Source organism: Pogoniulus pusillus, chromosome 18 (assembly GCF_015220805.1).
Source record: "Pogoniulus pusillus isolate bPogPus1 chromosome 18, bPogPus1.pri, whole genome shotgun sequence".
Taxonomy (NCBI): Eukaryota; Metazoa; Chordata; class Aves; order Piciformes; family Lybiidae; genus Pogoniulus; species Pogoniulus pusillus.
This window is the reverse complement of record NC_087281.1, coordinates 14,177,681-14,192,442: the sequence shown is the minus strand read 5'-3', so window position 1 is coordinate 14,192,442 and position 14,762 is coordinate 14,177,681. Positions and strand designations below refer to the sequence as shown.

At 45.7% G+C, this 14,762-nt stretch overlaps 1 long non-coding RNA gene across 1 annotated transcript; it reads right to left on the bottom strand.

Moving 5' to 3' along the window:
• Window positions 1–59: 59 nt before the first annotated feature.
• LOC135183460 (uncharacterized) lies at window positions 60–14,508 on the bottom strand. The gene is made up of 3 exons (XR_010305572.1): window positions 14,105–14,508; window positions 5,263–5,424; window positions 60–501 (listed from the first exon to the last, which is right to left on the bottom strand). It is a non-coding gene; the product is annotated as an uncharacterized LOC135183460 (long non-coding RNA).
• Between the last annotated feature and the right edge of the window lie 254 nt (window positions 14,509–14,762).

Genomic DNA, 14,762 nt, shown 5'->3' with positions numbered 1-14,762 from the left:
CTGTTTAATGAGAAAAGCATTTGTTGTGTTCATGCTTCATAGCTTGCTTTTTGTATCTTCTCCTTGGTCTCTCTGACATGCTGTCCTGACATTTGACCTCTGTACTTACTTACAGAGGCTATAAATATGAGTCACCCAAAATTCAGGTTCTCTGTTTAAAAGGAACAGATGTTAAATTGAATCTTTCAAAGTTTAAACCTGGGCTTACCTCTGTGTGCTTCTGTAGAGGGAGTGCTTAAAATCTGAAGCACTGTCCTTTTCTGGCTACTGATGGAAAATAACTTGGTATGGAGTCATGGATGCCTTTTAATTTCTGGGTTGGTTTTGGTTTGGTTTTCAGTCCTACTACTGCTTTTGATTCTTGGAAAACTGTTTCAAAAGTGTCTGGTGCACTGTATCAAACTCCTGGGAAAATGGCTTGGGTGCTAGGACCTTGTAGAAAGCAGAGCTGCATCCTTAAGAAGAAAATAGTCTTCTCTTGTCAAGGAATCCTCTTACAGCCTGTAGCAAGTTAGAAAAGGAGATATAAAATATCTAGCAGCTTGAGATGGCATACTTGTTTTCTCAAAGATAAATTTCACTGATGGTTTCACCCTACCCTGTCTCCTGGTGAGAGAGTTGTTGCCTTCTCTGTGGCATTTTGGGTGCTGCACATTTTTTCTGTCTCCTGCTGGTTCTTCACCAGCAATGGTGGTCTTAGACTTTCTAGACTGTTTAAATAGTAGGTAGCATTTGAACCTCGGTAATTGAGACAGCTATAGTGCATTTGAACAGTCTAGTCGTGTTTAGGAAATCGGTGAGTGGGAACTTGAACAGCTGATTTGCAAAGTGTTCATGGAAACACTTGACCGCTGGGTGCCACTGTTGGGCAGAGTAAGAATCACAGAATCAACCAGGTTGGAAGAGACCTCCAAGGTCATCCAGTCCAACCCAGCATACAGCCTTGTCCAATCAACTAGACTAGCACTAAGTGCCTCATCCAGGCTTGGCTTGAATGCCTCCAGGGATGGTGACTCCACCACCTCCTTGGGCAACCCAGGAGTGTCCTCCTTGGGACACCCTACCCTAGATCAGGCTGGCCACAGCCTCATCTAGGCTGGCTTTAAACACCTCCAGGGATGGGGCCTCAACCACCTCTTTCGGCAACCCAGGCCAGGCTCTCATCATTCTCATGGTGAACAACTTCCTTCTCATGTCCAGTCTGAACCTACCCACCTCCAGCTTTGCTCCATTCCCCTTAGTCCTGTCACTGCCTGATAGCCTAAAACATTCCTCTCCAGCATTTTTGTAGCCCCCCTTCAAATACCGAAAGGCCAAAATAAGGTCACCTGGGAGCCTACTCTTCTCCAGACTGAACAGCCCCAGTGCCTTTTCTTAGTGTTAAACACTTTATGTCTTTTCAAAAAGAGAGCTGTGTTGTTGGATCTGACTAATTTGGATGAGCTTTTCTAAGCACTTTGTTCAAGAACTCTCAAGCGCCAACCCGGGTGTACAGCAAGAATAGCAGTTACAGCTGGACGTCATCTACAGCAATACTAAGAGCCACCGGACGATGGCAGTAGTTAGCTGCTAGCGCAGGCTCCCAGGCGCTTACACACGCTACGGGTAAAAATAGTCCTTTACACATCCTTTACCAGCTTCCCACTCTAATGTGCTTTGTGGTACTGTTTATTGAGGAGTTGGGAGGCTTTCTTTTGACCTCAGCCAAATGGAAGCATATCGTTGCTTCCATAGCGGACAGTACAAGGTCAGAATTTACCTTGAAAACTAGGTTTGGAATAAAGTAGAGCTTGCTGTATTTTTGGATGTTGTTGTCATCAATATTGTTTTGAGTTAAACCCATTTTGTGCACGGGGAGGGAGCTTGTTTGCTATGGAAAATGAAAGTGCTTGACAGGAAATAAACAGTGCAAATGCACTATAAATGTTTCATCTCTTGTATCATTCACTCTTTCAGTCAAGGATAAGTTCTATTTTCCTTTAACTAAACCTAAGGTATTCTTAAGGCTGAAGCATAGTATTGGATTTAATAAAACAACATTTTGAGCTTTCTCACTCTAGAATGATGTTTTTCACTTACAGTGAGATATGCCTGTAACACTACATATGCCTCAGAGTGATGGGAGTAAGCAGCAGGCTGCTGCTTCTTTTTTCCTTGCTATTTTCCTAGATTAAGCTATTTCCATGGGAATCATAAAACATCATTTGAAATATAGCAGTTTGAAGTTGTCCTACTGCAACTCACTCCTTCATTTATCTACTTCTGAGGACAGAGTTGTGATTTCCAACACTTGAATCAACTGGTTTTTTGATACCCTAAAATCATCCATCCTGAAAAGCAAGAGAAAGCTGCCCTGGCAAGTGATCTTAATTTGGTGATTCTGGATTTTACCAATCCAATCTTGGAGAGAAGTGAGGAATGATTAAAGAAGCATTCATGTAAATCTGAGTGAAATATGTTAGTCCTGTCTCTCTCTAGTCTTGTAGGAGATAGTTTTAGGAGCATAAAGTAATTGCTGCCTTGTTCAGGGCTCTTGATCCAGTGTTAGGAACCAACTTTTGACTAGAGGGATTTGGAAATTCTAACATTCAACTTCTTTCAGCCGTTGCTTTTGTTCAGCGTGAATGTCCTTCGCTTTTAGGCCATTTGGGGCAGTTGTAAACCAGACAATATGACACATGGGCCTGAAGTTAACTAAAGATTTCTCTCCTGATCTGCCTGCTCAAACCAAATTCCTTTTGAGAAGGGGTTTTGTCCCTGTGAGTGCAACAGAGTGAGACCAGGCTTCTCTCTTCGTTCAGCTCTACCATGCAGTTAAACTGTATGGACCATTTTATCTGTGCTTCCTTTTCCAAGCAATTCCAGCAACGTATTCATAATTACACAAACATGCTTTAGCAGAAAAAACAAACAAACAATGCTCAGTATCTTTCCTGTTAGGCTGTTCTTGGCCCTTTTCCTAACAGTTGCTGGTAAAGTTCAAACTTCACTGTTCATTTCAGAGGCTCAAGTGGGGGTAGGGATGGACTTTGCTGGAGCCTGCAATAACTAATATTATTTGGCACAAAACACAGAATAAAAGGATACTTGTAAGGGAGTAGTCACAATACCAAAAAATCAATCAGGCTTTTACACTGCAGATCAATGAATCATAAAAGGAGTGTTAAATCTGGGTTCCCATTTTTACTGAGGAGAAGAGGAGGCTCAGGGGTGACGTCATTGGTGTCTACAACTACCTGAAAGGAGGCTGTAGCCAGGTGGGAGTTGGTCTCTTCTGCCAGGCAACCAGCAAGAGAACAAGGGGATACAGTCTCAAGTTGTGCCAGGGGAGGTCTAGACTGGATGTTAGGAGGAAGTTCTTGACAGAGAGAGTGATTTGCCATTGGAATGGGCTGCCCAGGGAGGTGGTGGAGCTGCCATCCCTGGAGGTATTCCAGAAGAGCTTGGATGAGACACTTAGTGCCATTCTAGTTGACTGGCTAGGGCTGGGTGCTAGGTTGGACTGGATGAATCTTGGAGGTCTCTTCCAACCTGGTTGATTCTATGATTCTAAGATGTAGAAGATTGCAAGTTGTGCTGCAGTGTGACAGATACTTCACAGTGCTTTTGGGCTTACCTAAGAGCTGCCTTCTCTAACATGTAGATTTTTTTTTATTGCTTAGCTTTCTCCAGCCACACAAGTTCAGTGATGTCCTTGGTGGTTCTACAAGAAGCCACCAATGTGCTGATTCACCTGGGTGCTCACCCATGTGTAAGTACAGGACATCTGCAGTGCCCGGCCCACTGCGATGGCTTAGCTGAGCAGGGTTCCAGCCCCTCTCACCCAGTGCCTGTTTAAGCAGGCTTTGTACAAATGGCTGTAATCAGCTTGGCAGTCAGACCTGGTGGGTGATCTAGCTGTTTGTTGGTCTTTTGATGCTGTGCTGTCATACTGCAGACTTTGGGTGACTTGGGTAGCTATCTCCTCTTCTTCACAACCCACCTGGGCTGCCGGTGGAACCATACTCAGATGGGTGTACCTGGGAGGTGCGAGTACTGTGAGGTGAGGTACTGTGGCTGAGGCACTGTGAGTGCCTTGGGACTCTGTCCCCTACTGGGAGCACATCCTCAGATGTTCAAGTAGAAAACATATTCGTAACTTGCTTCTTCAGCCTTTGCAAAGAACCTCGTGCCCTGAAATACCAGAAAGGTAAGGGTCCTGATGAGGGATGGAGAGGATGGGAAGTAAAGAGAAGGAGGAGATTTTTCCTCAGGTTTTATATAAGCAATCATTTTGGAGAAAGCTGCATTCCAGTGTCACCACCTTATGCTCCATCTGAACTTTTCTTGACACGTATGGATGGTTAACACAATCTCCACTAAGTCCCACGGCAAACAAACATTTTGGTGCGGCTGGTATTTGTTTGCTAGTTGCAGACAAGTCAATCTCATTAGAACTGCATTTACAACTTTTGGCAAGCATTTTGAAACTGGTTGACGTGTGCAACAGCTGCCTGAGCTGGAATGGCATTCCAGTCCCTGCCTTTGTCTTATTAGTGCAGGGAATGGCTTGATTAATGACAATTAGATGAGAGTTTTTGAAATGAAAGATAATTTGTCTCTGGAAGAGCCATGCAGTGTGGTTTCACTCTGTGATTTAAAATAGTTCCCAAAGTCAGGGGTTTTACAGCTTTTCACAGAATCACAGAATGTCAGGGGCTGGAAGGGACCTTGAAAAATCATCGAGTCCAACCCACCCCACCCCCTCGACAGAGCAGGATCACCTATACTAGATCACACGGGAACATGTTCAGGTGGGTTTTGAGTATCTCCAGAGAGGCAGACTCCACAACTCCTCTGGGCAGCCTGTTCCAGTGTTCTGTCACCCTCACAGTGAAAAAAATTCCTCCTCATGTTTAAATGAACTTTCCTTTCACAAAAGCCAAGAGAAGTACTCACCCTGAGCTAACCCACAAAAGTTGAAGTAAAACCATTTTAAAAGATGATTCAAAGTGTGTCCAGTTTGTACATAGTGGGGCTTTTGCATTAAGTTGCTCTTTAAAAGATGCACCCAAATGTGGAGATTTCACATATAGCTCCAGCATGGGGATGGCTGGATGAAGGAGGGGAAGGAAAACCTCACTGCCTACACCCTGTAGCATGCTAAGTGATTCTGAGCAGCATTCACACAAGCTCACGTGAAAACCAGTGTGATACGTGACTCTGCTTGAGCTACACATTTGTTAGACTGATGTATAACAAAGCTTCATCTGCCCTCCTTACCTTTCAGAAGACATCATTTGGGAGGCCAATATCTCCTGGAAGCTGTTCATTTCAGCCAGAATGTGCACGTGGTCATGGTTGAAGTGTTCCTGCAGAAACACGAGGACTCAGTTTCCCCCTTCCTCTCTCCAGGCCCTCAGTGCAGAGCTGTTGAGCTTAGAGCTGTGAGTAGACAGGTTCATCATTCAGTACAGGCTATTACCTCTAAACCTTCAGATGTGTTTTGCTGGGCCCTGCAGCCTTTAAAGTCAGTGGCTGTAGTGCCCTTCATCTCTGTTAATATGCTTCTCTATCAAAGGATACTCTCCATCAAACTCAGTGAAGCAATGAACAGGCAAGATGCTCTTCTCTGAGCAGCTGGGGAGTCAGAGTGGCCAAAGCAGCATCTCTATGCAGGTATTGACATGCCTAATTTAACCCATAATACTGCTGCACAAACATTTAAGAGACTTTAATTTAAACCCTTTGTTAGCAGAAAAGCTTCATTCATTTTCAGTCCTTGTGCATTCCTGGAGTTCAGAGCTACAATTCATGCTCTCAGATAAATATAACTATGATGTCAGAAATCAGAATTACAGTTAAAATATACAAAGGACAGTGAATCAGACTCCTGAAGTAAGTGCAGTCATTTTACCTACCTGGCTGAGATTAAAATGAAAGAATAAATAGACTTCTTGTAGGAGAATGCTCTTGTAGTAATTTAATATTTTGACCTGCACAGGTAAAGGCTTTTATCATTAACTGTTTGCACTCAAAGTCAAAATGCATTTTGGAGCTACTCCAAGGTTTGGATGTTACCTGCTCCCTCCACACTTGTGAAGAAAAAGCACCCAAACTAGACTCAGCCACTGGAAATTAAAGAATGAAGCTTCATACTTACAGCTTAGCACAATGTACAAGCAGATATTTACAATATCTACAGCTATAGACAGAAATAGACAAGTTAAAATTATTGCAGAAACACAACAGCCCTCCCAGAAACCAGAGTGCCCAGGAGGGGCTCCCAACCATCCTTCCACCTTCTTCCCACCCCTCTACCTTACCCCAGACTCCGCCTTACATTCAAGGTGAGTTTGGAGAGTCGGCCAGGGGGGTTAGGAAGCAAATGGATTAGTTAGGCAGCAAGTTAGGAGAGAAGTGCATGCATCCCAAAAGCCAGAGAGCAACTCCCTTATCTATATTTATGTTCTTGTTTTTATATATCTCAGCAAGCCTATGAGTGTAGCAGACATCACCATTGTTTCCTTTTCACAGCCTGTCATCTAATTCTTCTCACCAAAATATTCCAGCTAGGCACAAATTAGCACACAAGGATTCAATTTCTATTAAAGAGAGCACAACTTTGTCCTTTTCTTGCATCATTTCCTCCTCACACTCCTGCTAACATAAAGAACGCTGAGGTTGAGCTATCCAATAAGGACTAGTGGATGGTCCGTAAGTGTACGGTTTGACATCCTAGAAGTAGTCATGGCTTTGAACTGGAGCCTAAAAGCCACTTAGTTGTTGATTTTAATTCAATTGCTCCAGTTAGTATCATTAGAGAAAGTAAATTTGGAGGTTGTCTGCTACATTTGAGTTAGAAGCTGCGGAATGTGTTCACGAGAGTGGCAGTTTTTCCTTGACTTACGCATCCACATCCCAACCCATGTGCAGGCTCCTGGTCAGCCAGTGTGGCTCTAACTACAGTGTTGGACTACAGGTCTGCTGCCTTGTAAGCGCTGACGGCAAGTTTTAATGAGACAACCCAATTAGGTGGCTTGACAGACCATCACAACAGTGACGCAACTGCGCTCAAACCGCACTACAGAAGCAGCAGAATTTCAAAGCACTGCTTTAAAAGAAAAGTCACAGAATAGCTCTCACACAGCCTTAAAAACAACAACATCCCCCACAGGCTGTGCAGAGCAAGAAGGGCTGCAAGGATAAAGGCAGAAACAAGACAAAGGAATTAGTCCAAATACTGGTTCTCGTTTTCTAACACTCAACGTGGGCACAGCTTGGGTTTCAGGTACCACCTATGCACTGTAACTGCTTTACATAACTGCCACCACATTGGTCTAACAGTGCCAACAGAGAGTTAAAACGTGGCCTTTGCAAAAACCTGGAGGTACAAAATCACTCGTTTCAGGCTGCACATTACATTGTCCTACGGATACTGACCGATGCACAAAGCTGTGTTCGTGGATCCTCCCACATCAGTGAGGCATTTCCCGGAAGCCAGAGGAAGTTTTTGTCACCCAGTCTCTGGATTTCAGAGGGCAAATGGATCTACATTTTGGAATTTTATCTCCTCTTCATCCTCCAGTTGTGAATCATTCACACATCACCTGCTGCCCCTCCTGGTTTGAACTAGGAGTTTGTCCAGCCCCACAGCTTGCTACAGGTGAATGCTTAGCCCCAAGCCCCTTGTTTGTAGCAGGTTGAGACCTGCAGCTTAAAGGCTACCAAGCCACAAAACAGCTAATAAAGAACTTGGATGATATTCCCAAGGCAAAAATTCTCTTTGTAGGGTGTGCATGGAATGAATTCTCAGCAGTTACAGTCCTTGCCTGCTGACTGAAAGAAATGCCAAATAGAAGGTCCAGCAGGCTTGGTGGGACCCCACTTGTCAAACCAGGGAGCATTGTACAAAGCTTTTCACCTTTTCAAATGAGCCCCCTTTCCTCATTTTTACCTATGTGAAAGGAAGATCCAAAATTAAGTTGTTGGCTACTGACACTGCTGTGGCTTTGTCAGTGTTTTTTCCCCCCTACATTAAAGACCCTGCCTGAACTGTGTTACACATGCATCGGAGAAGGGTATCTCAAAACCTGAGCTGGTGCTGAGAGGAGCACTCATTTGTCTTACTCACAGGAGTAAAAGAGACCCCTCTAGTGCTGCCAAAGTACACTGAGATAGAATCATAGAATCAACCAGGTTGGAAGAGAGCTCTGAGATCACCCAGTCCAACCTATTACCAAGCCCTGTCCAATCAACTAGACCATGGCATGATACAGTCAGCAAGGGCTCACATGTGTGTGTGGAACATGTGCTGCCCTGGGGATGCTGTCAAGGTCTCTCTTCCCAGCCTACTGCTAGACATTATTTAGAGGAGTATTACACAGAGGCACCTCCTTTGCCATCAGCTCTGGCTGAGCCTTGTCCCAGCAAGCAGTTGGTGGGAAGCATCCACTGAGGACTGAGAGGCACTGTACTGTGGTGTCAGTTTCAGACCCACTAACTTTAACACATCTGGAGTTGCCACACAGGTCACTACAGGCTGCAAACCCCTGGCTTTCATGTTAGTATAAATCACTTGACACCATGTAAAACATATCTGACAGGAAGATCCAGCAGATTACGACATGTCACAGGGCACTTTGCCTTAACAAGTTACACCAGCTCTTGACAACAAAGAGTAGCTCTTCAGGAGGAGAGCTGGGTAGCACTACAAAAGTGCCTGTATTTGTTTCTGCAGGTAAAACATTCTGTCAAGCAACAATTATTTACACATAGCTAGCTAGTTTTCAATAAACTGGTGCCCTCAATTACTGTGGCATTCAATGACAACCTAGTGTCCAGTAGCACCAGTGAAATCCAAGGACATCCTTCTCCTAGACAGCGTGCAGCCGTAGCTCTGGAGGCTCTGATAGGCGCAGCAATATGCAATATGCTTTAGGAAAGGGAAGGCAAGGTGGGATGATGTGGTAGAAAGCAGTAAAGCTGGTCTGCAGCCAGCAAGTTCACTGCTGGTGCAAGGCATATAATGGGTTGGCAGGATGAAAGACACACCCTGGAGCTGCCCTTTACAAGCCCTTGCCCTGGCCTCGTAGAAAGGGATACACCTTGAGGGTGCATCCACTCCACACATGCGTTACAGACATCAGTGAAGAGCTGCAGTCACAGGATGTGGCAGGCAACGCAGTGTCTGCTTTCTAGGGGCATGGACTTACAGAGGGGAGACAGCTGAGCATAGCCAAACGTCTGCCTCCTCTTCTATACTGAGCATAGCCAAACGTCTGCCTCCTTTTCTATACCAAGCATAACCAAACATTCTCCTCCTCTTCTACACTCATCCAGAGCACTTATACCAGCGGCAGTTCAGACCTCTACAGGCATATGTCAGGGGTTAAAGAAAAGCCAAACTGCTGTCAAAAGCAAAATGAATCTAGCAGGTCTGCAGTGTGCCTCCCTTGTACAGCACCCTGATACCTTTCTGCTAACAGTCTTTGCACCACTACTCAGCAGACAGAGAATCAAGCCAAAACAGAAAAAGCAAGATGGAAGAAAAGCATCACAAGTGGCTTACAAGGTCACTAATCACCATCTGAAAGTCTGGGAAGCAGCAACTGTGTGGTTATGTCAGATGGTGAAACGGTGGACAGCAACACCATGGTGGAGGAGCAGGGCAACAGCAAGGTTTGCAAGGTGACCGCTTTGATCCCTGTGTCCATCAGCCAGGCGACTGAAATACGAACTTGCAATAACACCCAGGCACAGTGCAGGGCTCCCAGGCCTTTCAGCCTGAAGCCTCCTCTCCCTTCCCGTTTGCTCGGGCAGGATTAGCGTGTCAGATGCCAAAGGGCAGCATCGTAGCTTGGTGCTAGATGTGCGTCTCGCTTCTGCCCTCCAGAACCGGCCCGACTTTGTCACAAGGGCTGAAGGCGGCAGCGAAGGCCAGCTCTCCTCTGCCGGCCCCTCACAATAGAGGATCACCCCATTTGTGTGCAAAGGAGAGAGGCTGCTGCCCGGGCCACAGCCCTTGCATCTGTAAGGGCTGGAGACAAGCCGCACAGATAGGCAGAAATCAATAAGCTGGCGGATCAGAGGGCCTGGCGGAGGAGCCGCTCCGTGCACACGCACAGGGGCTGAACATCTGTCAGGCAAACAAAAAGCAACCCAAGCGGAACAAAAGAGAGGATTATTTTCACTCAAGTTCTTCTTCAGTCTCAGCAGGCAACATTCAAGCCGTCCTCGCATTCAGACACTGAGGCCTTATGGAGTACGGGCTGTCCGGGAAATGCCAAACGCTGTTACCAGAAGACAAAAGAAGGAGGAAAAGAAGGGGGGGGGAAAAAGTAGATATTGAAAATTCAGACTGTCTTGTTGAGTGCAATCGAGTAGGGGGAAGGTGGAGGGGGGCACCGATAAGGGGATGGAGGGCAGGGAGCAGAGGGGAGGACGGCAGCGTGACGATGCGCTGAAGAAGCGGGTGACAAATCTCCGCAGCGGCACTCGCAAACAAAGCTGATCACATCGGATGTGCAGAGTACTGCTGCGCAGCCATGGACCCGCAGGCACTGAGGCTTGGCTCGCAGCCCCCTCCCTTGCGTGTGGGGCAGGGTCACTGCAGACCTCTCACTCACAGAGGCGAACACTGGGGAGCTGGCTGAGATAGCCTTGTACCCCAATACCCTCCCTTACCTGGAGGGAGCACAGTTTGCCTGTGAGCCCCCCTGACACTAAGGGAGGAGCAAAGGATTTAGGATAAGCTCAGAAACAAGCTGTCATGCCTGTCCCTTGTGCTTGGTGTTAAACAGCAGACACGGTTATTTTGCAGCTTGGTTTCTCCAGCACAGCTGTCTCTTCTAATCGGCATGCCAGATATATGCTACAAATAGGTGCCAAAAAAAAAAGTGAATTTGTGATGAAACAGATTAAGTAAAATCAGATTTGGTCTTAAAATAATCAGAAACCTTCATCCTTTCTGAAAGAGAAGACTTTTGTCCTCTGAATAATTGCACAGTTGAGAACTGAACTCCCTCTATTGCACTCATTTGCTGCTGCTCTATGCCATCTATGCTGCTGTGGGCTTAGTGCATTTTCAAACTTAGGTTTTATTATAGAAAAAAAATCTAGGTTTTGGGTTTTCTCTAACAGTTTCACAATATATAATCTGCCTTCACTGCTGAAAGCAGGAGCTCTTCTGGATAAAGGTAAACTTGCTTAGTTGAAGATTCACACTGACCTTGCAGCTGCATGCCCATGGATACATCCACCCATCAACTACTAGCCCAGAGCATCCCACAAAATAGATATGTTTCAGCCTTGAAGTCGATTTGCCACAGAAGACATGGAGTTTTAATGGCATTTGAGCCAGTATCTCACAGGTATTTTGAGCCAGCTTCATCTCCACAGAAGACATGGAGTCTTAATGGCATTTGAGCCAGTATCTCACAGGTATTTTGAGCCAGCTTCATCTCCACAGAAGACATGGAGTTTTAATGGCATTTGAGCCAGTATCTCACAGGTATTTTGAGCCAGCTTCAATTTATTACATTCTGTTTGGAATATGGGAGAGATATCAACTGTTTTGACTTAGTGAAAATAGAATCATAGAATCACAGAATCAACCAGGATGGAAGAGAGCTCCAAGATCATCCAGTTCAACCTAGCACACAGCCCTGTCCAATCAACTAGACCATGGCACTAAGTGCCTCAGCCAGGCTTTTTTTGAACACCTCCAGGGACAGTGACTTCACCACCTCCCTGCTCCTAGCTTGATGTCATCTGCAAACTTACTGATGATGGACTCAATCCCCTCATCCAGATCATCAATAAAGATACTGAACAGGACTGGGCACTTGTGAAAAAAAATAAATTCAAAGTAATGACTGAAAAGCTCCAACCTAAACCAGAAACTTAGCTGCTGCCTTACTTTTGAAGTTCCTAATTTTTCCTTGACTAGTTTACAGTGCCAGACGCTATGGAGTTGGCTGCCTCAGTGAGCTCCTGAATAACCCTTAAAAAGAGTAAGCCTTGTTTTTTGTTTTGCTTGAGAAACTGAAGGAGAAGGAAGGATTGCCTTCCCCACCCCTGGGGAGGGTTAGAAGCATAGACTCATAGAATCAGTCAGGGTTGGAAGGGATCACAAGGATCATCTAGTTCCAACCCCCCTGCCATGGGCAGGGACACCTACCCTAGAGCAGGCTGCCCACAGCCTCATCCAGCCTGGCCTTAAACACCTCCAGGGATGGGGCCTCAACCACCTCCCTGGGCAACCCAGTTCAGGCTCTCACCACTCTCACACTGAAGAACTTCCTCCTCACGTCCAGTCTGAATCTCCCCACCTCCAGCTTTGCTCCATTCCCCCTAGTCCTGTCACTCCTTGATGCCTTTGGTGTCTCCTTGATTAAGCTTCGCCAGTCCAGAGTTGTCAACTCTTCTGCAGGGCTACAGGAAGTCTAGGCCAAATTCCCGCTGGGAAGAGGCTCTAATCCAGAAGAGCCTACTTGACATTGCTGCTCTTGATCACCTGGTTGTCGACTTGAGTACTGCATCCAGTTCTGGAGCCCCTATTACAAGAGGGATGTGGAGATGCTGGAGCGTGTCCAGAGAAGGGCCACTGGGATGCTCAGAGGGCTGGAGCAGCTCTGCTATGAAGACAGACTGAAAGAGTTGGGGCTGTTCAGTCTGCAGAAGAGGAGGCTCCCAGGTGACCTTCTTGCTGCCCTCCAGTATCTGAAGGGGGTCTACAAAGAAGCTGGGAGAGACTTTTCAGGCTACCAGGGAGTGACAGGACATGGGGGAATGGAGCAAAGCTGGAGGTAGGGAGAGTCAGACTGGATATGAGGAGGAAGTTGTTGAGCATGAGAGTGGTGAGAGCCTGGACTGGGTTGCCCAGGGAGGTGGTTGAGGCCCCGTCCCTGACGGTGTTTAAGGCCAAGGCCAGTTGAGGCTGTGGGCAGCCTGCTCTAGGGTAGGGCATCCCTGCCCACGGCAGGGAGGTTGGAACTGGATGATCTTTGTGGTGCCTTCCAACCCTGACTGATTCTATTATTCCATGCCTTGGTCAGCAGTCACTCATCTCAGCTGCAGCCTTTCCTGTGTGCTTCTGCTCTTCCTTGATTGCAGTATTTTGTAAGCATTATTTCTAAACAACTGCTTGGTCATGTCTGAGGAATTCCAGGCCTCCTCTATTTACCTTTTGCAAGCAGTTCTCCTATAGCCCATCAATAGCAGATCAATACCTTCTTATCTCTCGGTTAGAATAGTTACTAATACTTGTGTGTAGTCAACATTTTTCCTTAAAGTCCAAGCACAGGAGTGTCTTTTGTTCTGTTTGGTGCTTCATTTTTCTTGGTTTGTTTTTCTTTTCAAGCTCTGAACCACATTGAAGCCCCATGCTAGAGCCATCCAAGCAAGTACTTCTATAGAGGTGGGCTTTAAGGGGGGAGGGATGTTACACCAAGGGGGTTTGATGGCATTTTGACAAATAATGATTTAAAACAAATACAAAGCTGATCATTTGCAGGGAAGAAAAGTGTTTCACATGAGGAACAGTATCCTCATAAGAAGTTTTGTGGCAAGGGATGAGCATAGTACATCGTGAAATAAAACAGGGAAGGTATTTTCCTTTACTTCCTACCACAGAAATGTGCTCTTGATTCTCCTACACAATGGCTCCTCCAAGAGCTGAATAAAGAGCAAAGAAAAGACAAGAAAGAGAGGTAATAAAAGTGGTAAAAGTAATGGATATATATATATATCTTTTGTGTGACATTTTACAGCCTTGTCTTTGGAAATTAGACATGTTTGATGTGTTCCATTTTATCCTTGTCTACCAGCAATGAAAGAGAAGACATCTCATCAGTAGGATCTTTTCTTGGGGAGATTGGTTTTGAGTCAATGGCTGTGAGAGGCTCTTGGAACTGGAGTCTTTGGAGGCGTCTATTTTGTGCACAGTATGACATGACCAGCTCCTCAGGAAAACAGGTTTTGAGGTTGCTTTGATGCCTGTGAAGTTGCTCTACAGGTGAAGTGCAGATGTGGAAAGGCAAGAAACAGGGAGTCTGGAGTGCAGAAAGCACTGGTCACCCAAGAGTGGGGACCAACAGAAACATGCTCTGAGAGCAAACCTGACCTGTCAGTTTGATGGTCCCCATCTCCTCTGGAGCCACAGAGCACCTTGGTGTTTCCTGCAGCCTGTTGCACTCCTTCTCAAAGCACTTTTAACTGAAACATTAGAGAGAGAGAATGTCAATGTGTTGTGTTAATACGTCTTTGCAGACTACTTGACATGGTCCATTACAGTTTGGGAAGTCCTGCTCCAACCTGATCAGACTTTTGTCTTCATAAAATTTGTGGTAGGCTGTATAGTTCAGGAAAAAAACAAGGACATTTCACCACAGGAGATGAACAGAATCTCTTGGAACTGGAAAGGACAAGTTGGAGCATGATTTAAAGGTCACCTTGAGTGACCTGTTCTAGTGGGGAGTGTCCCTGCCTACGGCCAGGGGTTGGAACTAGATCATCTTTGAGGTCCCTTCCAACCTAAACCATTCTATGATTCTATGACTCTCCACAAGCAGTAGTGACATGTGTCACCACAGTAGCTTAATGGTGGTCATACTCTAAGTCAAAACAGCTGAGCTACAAGAGCAAACTTATCTTGTGTGTGCACGCTGTTACTCACTTTGGGAGTCACTGCCCTAAGAGGTGAGCCCTTTAACAAGAGAAAAAATAACTCAAGAAGAATTTAAAGCAGTACATTCCTGACAGGAGCTCAGCAGCCTATTCTC